Genomic DNA, 13,280 nt, shown 5'->3' on the forward strand with positions numbered 1-13,280 from the left:
TTAATGTCTCAATGTACTCTGAAATTAAAGCATAGAACAAATAAACAATTGGAGATAAAAAAGAAATCATGGAATCGTTTTGTTTAACAAAATGTAATCTAAATTTTTGACTCATCAAAGTAGCCACCTTTTGCAGATATAACAGCCAAACACACTCGTGGCATTCTTTCTAAAATGGAAATCAAATATTGTTCAGAAAGTTCTTCCCAACACTGTTGCAGAAGTTCCCACAAATGTGTTGCACTTGTAGCTTGCTTTGCTTTCACCCTTCTGTCCAGTTCATCCCAAACAAGCTCGATGGGGTTTAAGTCTGGAGACTGTGCTGGCCATTCCATGATTTGAAGCCTACCGTCTTGTTCTTTTCTTCTAAGGTAGTTCTGACATAGCCTGGAGGTATGTTTTGGGTCATTATCTTGCTGTAGGATGAACCCCTGACCAACTAGGCGTATACCAGAGGGTATTGCATGGCGCTGCAAAATGCTGTGGTAGCAGTTTTGGTTCAGGGTGCCACTCACTCTGTGCAAGTCGCCGACTCTGGATCCAGCAAAAGAGCCCCAGACCATCACGCTTCCTCCTCCATGTTTGACAGTTGGTGTCACACACCGAGGAACCATCCTTTCGCCTACTCGACGGCGTACAAAAACCCTGCGTGATGAACCGAAGATTTCAAATTTTGATTCATCGGTCCTTAAGACCTTCTTCCAATCTTCAGTAGTCCACTGGCAGTGCTTCATGGCCCAGGCAAGCCTCTTTTTCTTATTTTGCCATCTTAGCAATGGCTTTCTTACTGCCACTCGACCTGTCAAACCTGCAGCTCGAAGTCTTCACTTCACAGTTGAAACTGACAATTGCTTACTTCGACCAGTGTTAAGCTGTGCTTGATGCTGTTGTCCTGTGAGCCGCCTATCACGCAAGCTGTTGACTCTCAGAAACTTGTCTTCTGATTCTGTTGTGGCTTTGGGTCTGCCAGACCTCTTCCTGTCAGAGTTTCCTCCAGTTTCCAAGTGCCTTTTGATGGTGTAGGAAACTGTACTCACTGACACCTTGGCTTTCTTTGCAATTTCTCTAAAGGAAAGACCTACACTTTTAAGGGTTATAATGGTCTGTCTGTCTTCCTTTGTTAATTGCCTTTTTCTCGCCATTATGAGAGCAATATACTACTTCCTGCAGTACAATACTGTCCAAATAATGCTTAAGAGGGTGTAGTAACACAGTCTGTTCCAACACTGCTTTTATACAGACAGAGGGTTTGTAAATAATCAACAAAAGTTGGGACACCTGTAGGAATTGTTAGCATCAACTTTCAAGGCTTAATTTACTTCCATTGCTGCAGAACAGCTGTAAGTTGTTAACCCATTACTTGTTCCCTGAAAAAGGCCTTTTTGTATAACTCTGAAATGTACATTATTTTTCAGTTTTTGGTAACCTAAACTTTTTTTTTAACCTCTGGAAGTTTACCACTTACCTTTGTACCATTTCAGGTTATTCACTGGACTTGAACTGCTTAAATTTCAATAAAAACTGGAAAAATGGGGGTGTTCTAAAAGTTTTGACCGGTAGTGTACAGTAATCGTAGCCTATATGTTTCATGCATCTGTGTTTGGGGTTGAGCAAGTACAGCTTGCTTATGTATTCTCATTGGTTGATAGCAACGCGGTAAATAAGAAGTTCGCTCCGTGAACGAAAAGAAAAATCAGCGCTGCCCGTGCTGCGTCCGCTCCGCGTCCGCTCCGCGTCCTGTGTGTACACACAGCCTGTGTGTACACACAGGTAGACTATAATGGGAAGCGAAAAATATAACAATATTGCAATTTCTTACACATGTTTCAGTGTGAACGATCCTTACACAGTGGCTAAGCCACTGCCTGGCAGAAATCTGGGGGGGCACGTGACCAGGCATGCCCCCCCTATGCGTCGCCACTGGCCATTACTATATATTACAGGTTTACTGCATAACTTTACTCCATGAAAAGTGTGATGTGAATGTACTGTTGCATATGGGAGTATGTTTGCATTCAGCAGCTGTGTGACGTGGTTAGTACGTGCCAGTAATTTAGGGAGTTGAGAGCTGCCACAGAGTTCATCAAACGTGTTGTTGTTACTAAATACAAGAGTTACTTACATTCTGGATTTGTGTCTTTTATTTAAAGAAGAACTGCACACATTGGAGGGATATATTAAAACGGATGTGTGTCTGGGCAGATAGGATTCCGAATCCGAACCCTGGATTCAGTGCATCCCTAGTTTAAATAATAATAACAAAAACAACAAAACCTTTAAATCAGTCAACATTTGAGTCAAATCTAACAATGGAAATAAACTTGCATGAGGAAACCAGCTACTTTGTGGAAGTAGCACTGCTCCTACCAGTTTACAACCAAGCTGTGTGGAGTCACATGCTGATCTTGTTGAGCTTTTCACAGCTCTGCTCTTTCCTGAAGATATCCCATTTTATTTTTGCAGTTTTGTCATATACAAAATATATAAGCTGTTATATACATCTTTTTTGGGCTATCATTTTTAAATATAATTCTTTCGAGGACTGGCTATTTGAAACTGTTTTTTTTTGGATACCACTGACATTGATTTCATTTGAAGTATTCTGTGCAGCTCATACTCGGACTGAATGTTTCTAGTGTTCAGCTAATGGGTTTAGGTTTTTAGCACAGTGGGTCTAGATGAAAGTAATTTTGATTTTTTTTTTAAACCACATTTTTCATGTTTGTTATATATGTATTCATGTTATTTTATAGCTGTGCAAAAGTCTTAGACACATTCAGGAGTTACAATATATATCGATGTTATGAACATCAGCAATTTACTCAAAGTCTCCACTAATGTTTTCCACTATTATTTCCACTATAACAACTTTGACTGTTATTAATACAGATTAGTTTGGGTGAGAAGAAACCAAGCTTGTCATTTAGCAATCTTTAATTCACATTGATCAGAATCTTCAAAAACTTGTGATCACAACGACTCAAAGTAAACTATACATGCACAGCTAATATGAAGTGTTGTAGTAGCTAATCCATCACATTTACCCAGTGATTCTCAACGGGAGGGAGGGTGCACGAATCAATCCAAGGGGGTGGGCGTGAGAAGCATCCAAAAAAAAAAAGTTTAAAGCAGGTTGATTCTATGGTAGTAGAATAATGGCCATTCATACAATTAAACGTATTTGCACCCGTGCACTGTTAATAAATGATTTACATTTTTTTTTGGGGGTGGGCTTGTTTTTTCTAATGTATGTTCAGTAAAGTTCTAAATTGTATATTGTTTACTTTTTTCTGGTGGTGTTTTTTTGTCTCTTTAATGTTGTTAACAAAACCAATAAACACTGTTACGTTAGTACCATGCAGTGATACATTCTACAAAACACATTCAAATATTAACTGAGCACTGGTAATATCTCCAAGAACAGCGTTACAATTTTTCTGAAGTTTAAAATGGTACAGGTCATAATTGGTGTTGATTATACAATAGAATTTTTACAGAATCCGTGCCTTTCAATATATCTAGGTAGGAAATGTTAGTCTTGAAGGGTTACTGCAACAAATACCATCCTGCTTTCTGGTGGATGGGGGTGGGGTGTGTTGTAATGGTTCATTTAAATCGGACACACGTTATAGCCGTTATAAAAAAAGTACTGTGAGCCGTTATAATGAAGCTAGCAGTCATTACAATATTTTGTTAGTGTGTGTATATTATTTTGTACCTTAACAGCTCCCGTAGCTAGAGAGAGGAGAGAGAATGCTGGGAGAAAAGGAGGAGGAGGCCGTTGTGCGGGAGACGTGGTAGAGTGCAGATCAATCCTGACTGCATCCCATTATTTTTATTATTTTCTAACTGTAATCGTATCACAGTTTCTATACTGTCTGCTGGCCAACTATGTTGTGTGTTTCCAATATTGCTGAGCCTGTATATTGGAGTCGCTGTTTAATAAAACCTGACCGAGACTGTAAGCAAGATCAAGTGCCTGGCCTGCTTCATTTGTCCAAGCTACAGATCCCCAGGAACCGAAGGTAACCCACGGCCTTACATATTTCTTGGTAGCAGCGGTGGTTGTAAAAAAAAAAAAAAAAAAAAACGAAAGCAGCGTGCACTTGTATTTTTTTTCCTATTGAGACTGGCATTTTTGTTTTCGGACATTTATATTAATTGCCTGGCAATATCATTGTTTTAACAACGGCAATATATATATATTTTTGTATGCTGCCAGCAACAATACTGGATGACGATCGTACATAAAGGCTTTATAGTGCAATACGCAATTGTATGTGCGTTACTATCAGCATTGATCAGCTGTGGATTACAGGAGCGAATTTATTTATTTTTGTTTGTTTTGTTTGTGAAGACGTTCAGCATGAGTGTATTGCATCAGCCAGCATTGAATACTGTAGATGAAACGGAACCACGTCAGCATTTCGAATTTTGCTTGGAACTACACTGCAGTACTGTTCATGAAACCATGAAACAAGCTTTCTGTTTAAACTTTTTTTTTTCTAACAATTTTGTTTTTCTCTCTCCCATCAACTGTAGTAACAGTAATGTGAACATTCTAGAAACTGCAACGGGTAGCCTGCACAAAACGAACGCTGTTGTTTATTTTTCAAACTAGAAAGTAAAAAAAATAAATAAATGGCAGAGGAAGAGGCACCCACTCCCGCAATACAGTTTAAGGCTATACTACCTCCACATTTTACTGGTGATGGAAGTGAAAGTTTCTCTCAATGGGTCTGTCGTTTCCAAGTGTGTTGTGAAAACATGACTGGTATAGGGAAAGAACAACTTGCTAAACTTTTACCATCTAGATTGGCCGGAGCTGCATTCAGTTACTGGGACAGTCTTTCAGATGCTGTGAAGAATAACTATGATGAGGTATGTTAGAAAGGCCAAGAGAGAGATAGAAATCAATATTGCTAAGGGGGCTAAAACCAATTCCAAAATGTTTTTCCAATATTATAACAGCAAGAGAACATTCAAAGAGGAGGTTAAATGTCTAATAGACACAAATGACAAAATCATAGACGAAGAAAAAAAAATAGCAAATATATTAAATGATTACTTTTCACAGGTTTTTACAAAGGAGGACACAGACAACATGCCCCACATGTCGAACTGTTCCTATCCAGTTTTTAATAGCTGTAGCATAACAGAGGCAGAAGTGTTAAAGGGACTAGGAGCTCTTAAAATAAACAAATCTCCTGGGCCGGATGAGATCCTCCCAATAGTACTCAAAGAAATGAAAGAAGTTATTTACAAACCGCTAACCAAGATCATGCAACAGTCTCTTGACACAGCGGTTGTACCGACAGACTGGAAAATAGCAAACGTAATACCGATCCACAAAAAGGGAGACAAAACCAAACCACGTAACTACAGACCAATAAGCCTGAATTCTATTATATGTAAACTTATGGAAACTATAATAAGATCCAAAATGGAAAATTACCTATATGGTAACAATATCCTGGGAGACAGCCAGCATGGTTTTAGGAAAGGGAGATCATGTCTAACTAACCTGCTTGATTTTTTTGAGGATGCAACATCGACAATGGATAATTGCAAAGCATAGGACATGGTTTATTTAGGTTTCCAGAAAGCTTTTGACAAAGTCCCGCATAAAAGATTAATTCTCAAACTGAACGCAGTAGGGATTCAAGGAAATGCATGCACATGGATTAGGGAGTGGTTAACAGGTAGAAAACAGAAAGTACTGATTAGAGGAGAAACCTCAAAATGGAGTGAGGTAACCAGTGGTGTACCACAGGGATCAGTATTAGGTCCTCTGCTATTCCTAATCTACATTAATGATTTAGATTCTGGTATAGTAAGCAAACTCGTTAAATTTGCAGACGACACAAAAATAGGAGGAGTGGCAAACACTGTTGCAGCAGCAAAGGTCATTCAAAATGATCTAGACAGCATTCAGAACTGGGCAGACACATGGCAAATGACATTTAATAGAGAAAAGTGTAAAGTATTGCATGCAGGCAATAAAAATGTGCATTATAAATATCATATGGGAGATAGTGAAATTGAAGAAGGGAACTATGAAAAAGACCTAGGAGTTTATGTTGACTCAGAAATGTCTTCATCTAGACAATGTGGGGAAGCTATAAAAAAGGCCAACAAGATATTGTGAGAAGTGTTGAATTTAAATCCATGGAAGTAATGTTAAAACTTTACAATGCATTAGTAAGACCTCACCTAGAATATTGTGTTCAGTTCTGGTCACCTCGTTACAAAAAGGATATTGCTGCTCTAGAAAGAGTGCAAAGAAGAGCAACCAGAATTATCCCGGGTTTAAAAGGCTTGTCATATGCAGACAGGCTAAAAGAATTGAATCTATTCAGTCTTGAACAAAGAGGACTATGCGGTGATCTGATTCAAACATTCAAAATCCTAAAAGGTATAGACAATGTCGACCCAGAGGACTTCTTTGACCTGAAAAAAGAAACAAGGACCAGGGGTCACAAATGGAGATTAGATAAAGGGGCATTCAGAAAAGAAAATATGAAGCACTTTTTTACACAGAGAATTGTGAGGGTCTGGAACCAACTCCCCAGTAATGTTGTTGAAGCTGACACCCTAGGATCCTTCAAGAAGCTGCTTGATGAGATTCTGGGATCAATAAGCTACTGTAACACATCAGGGAGGGGGTTAGTGTCCTCCCTGAAGAAAACATGTGCGTATGCACATTTTGTTAATTTGTTTATTGTTTAATTATCACCCGCACCTGAGCGGTATTGTAAATTAATGCCAGGCGCGGGGTATTTGAGACGTGCAGCTTGGCTGCACGGGGCTGCTGAGTAGAAGGAGACAGAAGACGTGCTCTGTTTCCGAGCAGTCCTGAGTAAGTGCTGTGTGTAGTTTTAGTGTTTTTATGACAGGTAAACGGCTTAGCCGTCCTGCGAGCTAGTCAGGGACCTGCATAAAACGTGTAGTAAGTGCTCCAAATTGGAGTTAGGTGTTTGTTTATGTTTTGTTTATTTTTGTGTGTTTATTAAAAATTAGCGCAACCGCGCTTGAAACTCCATTTCTTGTGTTGGGTCGTATTTTTAAAGGGGCAACGAACCCGAGTGAGTGCCGGGCCGTTACATATGGTGGCAGAGTGTGTGGGCGCCCCTACGACCCTAGAAATGGAAAGCATTGAAGAATTAATTGCAATGCTCAACCGCAATACTGCTGCTCAAATAGAGCAGACTGAGAGATGGGAGAGAGAGTTTGGGTGGCCCCCGTTAGAAGTAAAAGAACGGGAGCCGACAGAATTGGAGCTGCTGCTCCAAAAGTGGGAGCAGGCAGAAGAGGCGGTGCCGGCGAGAGAAACCGCGGAATCGCCTGCACCAGAGGAGCTGCGGCAGGGAGAACAGGAGGAAGAGACCATCCCTGAGCCAGAGGAGGTGAGCACCGCACCTCCACCACAGCTCCAGCCCACAACACCGGAAGAGGATCCGGCGCTGGTCAGTGCGGTCCCTTGCCCCTTGCTCCTGGACACCCTGCCGGTCTTCCTAGACCTCCCTGTGCTTGGCCTGGAGCCCAGGAGTCTGCACCATCGGCCACAGTTCTGCCCCTGGTTCCCTACTCCGCTCTCCCCAAGCACCCAGACGTCGCTGAGCTGCTGCCAGACGTCGCTAGTGCTCCCCCTGTTCGCCGCTAAGCTCCCCCTGGGTGATCGGACATCGCTGCGCCGGTCCCCAGGTGAAGACCTCTGCCCGCTGCTGCAGCCGCCTGTTCCCCGGCCGTCGCTTCGGTCGCCCCTGTCAGCCCGATGGGGTCCCATGTCGCCGGTTCAAGGTCCCTTCCTGGACGCGCCGGAGGAACCGACCCACCCTCAAGCTCGCCCGTGCAAGAGGGCGAAAATTGACATTTGTGGACTCGAGGGTGGGTGGTTGTGTTTTAGGGGAGGGGGTGGCCTTGGAATGGCCGATCAGTGTTGCACACTTGAGGGGAAGGATGTGTAACACATCAGGGAGGGGGTTAGTGTCCTCCCTGAAGAAAACATGTGCGTATGCACATTTTGTTAATTTGTTTATTGTTTAATTATCACCCGCACCTGAGCGGTATTGTAAATTAATGCCAGGCGCGGGGTATTTGAGACGTGCAGCTTGGCTGCACGGGGCTGCTGAGTAGAAGGAGACAGAAGACGTGCTCTGTTTCCGAGCAGTCCTGAGTAAGTGCTGTGTGTAGTTTTAGTGTTTTTATGACAGGTAAACGGCTTAGCCGTCCTGCGAGCTAGTCAGGGACCTGCATAAAACGTGTAGTAAGTGCTCCAAATTGGAGTTAGGTGTTTGTTTATGTTTTGTTTATTTTTGTGTGTTTATTAAAAATTAGCGCAACCGCGCTTGAAACTCCATTTCTTGTGTTGGGTCGTATTTTTAAAGGGGCAACGAACCCGAGTGAGTGCCGGGCCGTTACAGCTACTAACAACCAAACGAGCAAGATGGGCTGAATGGCCTCCTCTCGTTTGTAAACTTTCTTATGTTCTTATGTAAGACTATGCGGTCTGTTTTTGGACAAAAACAGGTTCTTAGAACTTTTCAGACATACTTAAATGCCAGACCTCGCAAACCCAATGAGCAACTTGACGTTTACACTGCTGAATTAAGACGCCTAGTACAACAGGCTTTCCCTGAATATAGAGAAGTAGCTACAGCAGGGGAAACTTTCAGACGTTTTATTGCTGGACTTGACCCTGTGTTGCGAGTTAAAATATATGAATTTGGATCTACCACGCTAGAAGAAGCACTTAAAATAGCATGTCAGTGTGAGAGGGCACATACAATATTACAAGTTACTCCTCCAACTTGCTTCAGCTTAAGTAATACAGCAGCAAGCCACAGCCCTGTAGTACCAGTAATGACAGCATCCTCTACTGTTCACAGCCTATCCTATGCTACAGCCACTCAACTTGATAAACTTACATTTAAAGTAGAGCAATTACAGTCTGAGGTAACTTCACTAAGACATTCCTACTCGGATCACAACAAGAAGCACACTCACAGTAAAGCAAGCTATGCATACTCACCTGACCCAAATAGCAGTTCTGTCTCACACAGGAGAACACCATCTTTTGAGAGGGACCGGAACGATGACCCCAGCTGTTACTACAGTGACCATCAACACCCATCTACATGTGGCACATTCCATGATGCACAAGAGGAGAAATTTTACACCCAAGGTCGAATTCCAACAAGCAGTGACCGTGACTACTACCACATGTCCACTCGAAGTCCAAGCCCACGTGAGTTCGGGAAACTGGCATTAGCTGGAGATGGGGGCCAGTTTCCAGCTACCATGACTGAGGCCCAACCTCAACACTCTGACTAACTTCAGCTGTCACCACTAGCAAACGTGAGTAAGTCTTGCACGCCATATGTAAGAGGCATTATTGAAGATCAGGAAGTGAGTATTTTTCTGGACACAGGAGCTGGTTTATCACTTATTAGTGAAAACTTAAGACAGTGCATAACAGCTCTTAAACACCGCCCATTACAGAAAAGTTACCAGTTAGCTCAAACCCTTTCAGGAGAACCACTAGATATTCTGGGACTACTAACTGTAACTTTAAGACTTGGCAGCGTTTAGTAGAGTTAGTGTTAAGTGGCCTTCATTGGTCCAAAACATTAGTCTACCTGGATGACATTATTGTCTTTAATAAGACATTTGAAAACCACCTCAAAAGCCTTCAAGAAGTGTTCTGCATACTCCGTCAGGCTGGTTTGAAGCTCCATCCTAAGAAATGTCAGCTGTTTCAAACATCCGTGCTGTTACTCAGACATGTTGTTTCTCAGGAGAGCGGTCATCCAGACCCTGCAGTTACAGCCAAAGTACTTCAATGGCCTCGACCAACTACTGCCACAGAGGTAAGAGCTTTTATTGGTCTGTGTTCGTACTAAAGACGTTTTATTCACAGCTTTGCTCAAAAAAGCTGTTCCACTTCATAAATTGACTCAGAGGCACATCCCATTTATATGGAATGAGCAATGTGAAGAAGCCTTCAACTTCTTTCAACAGGCACTGTCAGAACCACCCATACTTACCTACCCAGACTTCAAGAATCCATTTATACTATACACAGATGCATCACACGATGCTGTTGGCTCAGTGCTAGCTCAAGAACAGCAAGGTGTTGAAAAAGTTGTCGCCTATGCGAGTCACGTGTTAACAAACGCAGAACGCAAGTGATCCACCTTTGACAGAGAATGGTGGGCTATAGTGTGGTCAGTACGACGCTTTTGCCATTATTTATCTGGACTTCCTTTCACCATTGTGACTGACCATCGTCCATCAGTTGGTTTACAGAAGCTACCAATTGAGCATGACTCGACAGGAAGATGAGCACGATGGGCTCTGGAGTTAGACGTATATAACTGGGTCATCAAGCACCGAACAGGAAAAAGTCATACCAACGCAGATTCTCTCTCTCATCGTCCAAGAGATTTCAAGGAAGCACCTACAAAGATGGGCATGATGGCACATGCAACTACAACTCTGCTGACTCCAGAAGCAACTTCAACAGACACTGCGGAAGTGCTGCTTGTTCAAAACTTAGTTGACCTGTCTCAGACACTGGCTGTTGATCTGTTGGGCCATCAAAAGGAAGCTGTAATACTCTCCCAGATTCGAGAATGGTTAACCCAAGGAAGAAGACCGCCTCTCTGGACTAACTGAAAATGTGCACCACAACTCAAAGTGTTATGGAGACAGTTTTCTAAGCTTTGCTTACAGTCTGAGGTATTGTGCAGACGCTATCGCAACAGACCCAGCCAAGGTTTCATCTACCAAATCCTTGTTCCTGAACTGTTAATACCTCAAGTTCTGCAATATCTACATGTACACCAAACAGTTGGCCATTTAGGTTTTAAAAAGACACTAGCTCGAGCACCGGACCATTTTTACTGGTCATTTATGGCAAGAGATATTGAACATTATTGCCAGCAATGTGTAGCATGCCAATCCAGAGCCATGCCAGTACCAAACAATCGAGCTCTGCTTCAAACTGTTCAAGCCTGCCGACCTTTTCAAAAGTTGCTGCTGACATCACTGAACTGCCAATAACTCTGGTTATCAGTACATCCTAGTCATTCAAGACTACTTCACCAAATATGTAAATCTTTACCCAATGACAGATCAGCATGGAGTCACTGTGGCAAAGTGCATATTTGAGCAATATGTGTGAGACCATGGAGTTCCACAATACCTTCATACTGATCAAGGACGACAGTTTGAAACCGACCTGATTAGAGAACTGTGTTCCCTCCTGGGCATCAATAAGACGAGAACTTTGCCATATCACCCTCAAGGTGATGGATTAATCGAGCGTTTTAATCGCAGCTTAAAAGACCAACTAGCTAAGTGTTTGTATGACAAGCAGGAGTCATGGGACAGCCACCTGAACGAAATACAATTAGCCTACAACACTAGTGTGCATACCAGCACTGGTTACATACCTTTCTTTCTGGTATAGGGACGTGAAGCTCATTTACCTGTGAATTTGTTATTCTCCTGCCCAGAAGCTCCATCTACAGCTTCGCCTGGGACACCTGCAAAGTATGTGACCTCTGTTTGCCGTAAATTACAAACAGCATACCAGACATCACAAGAACACCATGAACAAGCTCATCTGCGACAGAAAGCACAGTACGACAAGAAAATCAAATACTTACCTTATCAAAAGGGAGACCTTGTCTGGCTGAGTGACCCAGCCCACTCGAGAAGTAAATTGGCACCACATTGGAAAGGTCCTTTTGTTGTTGTACAGCCTCTACAACCACAGGATCAAGAGGATGTCCTGTACCGCATCAGGGACAGACGCTTTCCTGATGGACCAACTCAAGTTGTGCACCATAATCGTCTGAAGGCCTATGTGACTCCCACCTTTCCACATCACGATGTAGCCAGCCCAGCGACAAATGCACCCCCACAGGATCCTGTGCCTGTTCAGCCGCAGGGACCTGCCTGCAGCTACCAACCCTTGTCCCCATACCTCGATTCTCCCTATTTTTGTTTTTCAGTCAAGAGAGGCCGGAGTACCATTCCACCCAGGGCAGCCACTCACCAACAAGTTGCTGTGCCACCTGTACTACCTGTTTCACCGCCTGTTGCCACTGATTCTGCTCGCAACCTGGTTGGTGATGTTTCGCCTTCATCCACTACAGAGTCATCTCACCTAGATGGTTCAAACACTGATATAACTATGGACACTGACACAGCCCGTTCCACCCAGACCATGCGTCGCAGAACTGTTCATTTGCCTGCTCGTTTCAAGGACTTTGTTCTTAAGTAATGCAATGTTTAAGTTCTGTTAATATATGCATATTTCCTTCTTATTTTTCTAATAATAATACTGAAACGTGGACGTTTCTTACCCACGGTGTGAGTAATGTGAGTCGTTATAATGAAGCTAGCAATAATTACAATATTTTGTTAGTGTGCGTATATTATTTTGTACCTTAACAGCTCCCGTAGCTAGAGAGAGGAGAGAGAATGCTGGGAGAAAAGGAGGAGGAGGCCGTTGTGCGGGAGACGTGGTAGAGTGCAGATCAATCCTGACTGCATCCCATTATTTTTATTATTTTCTAACTGTAATCGTATCACAGTTTCTATACTGTCTGCTGGCCAACTATGTTTTGTGTTTCTACTATTGCTGAGCCTGTATATTGGAGTCGCTGTTTAATAAAACCTGACCGAGACTGTAAGCAAAATCAAGCGCCTGGCCTGCTTCATTTGTCTATGCTACGGATCCCGAGGAACCGAAGGTAACCCACGGCCTTACAGTACTATAGTATTACTATAAAAAATATACTATAGTTGTAAAGTAAAATGAGAATGCTATAGTAATAAAATAATACTGTACTAAAATTACTATTACTGGGATACAATTCAATTACTATTGTACTGTGCAATACACAGCACAGTATTGCTTGCCATAATGGTTTATTACAAATAAAAGAAAACAAAAACTCTCAAAAAGGAGATTTTTTTTAAACATTATGTTCAGAACTTTGTTTATTAATTTGTTGCAAGCAGTTTATCTTCATTACTCAGTTTTGTCCTGATAGCTGCATTTACTTCCTTTGCCTTGCATGCAAAAAAACCATAAAAGTATAACTTACAACAATTATTACTGTGCTCAGCTGTCTTTTAAAGAAAATAAATTCTTGCCAATACATTTGTTTTCTAAACAAGGATTCACATTCTAATAGGGTGACTAAATGTGGCTAACACGTGTTAATCCACCTCCCTGAGTTACCTAAATGCTTTCATGCATCATT

This window comes from Acipenser ruthenus, chromosome 6 (genome assembly GCF_902713425.1).
Source record: "Acipenser ruthenus chromosome 6, fAciRut3.2 maternal haplotype, whole genome shotgun sequence".
Lineage (NCBI taxonomy): Eukaryota > Metazoa > Chordata > Actinopteri > Acipenseriformes > Acipenseridae > Acipenser > Acipenser ruthenus.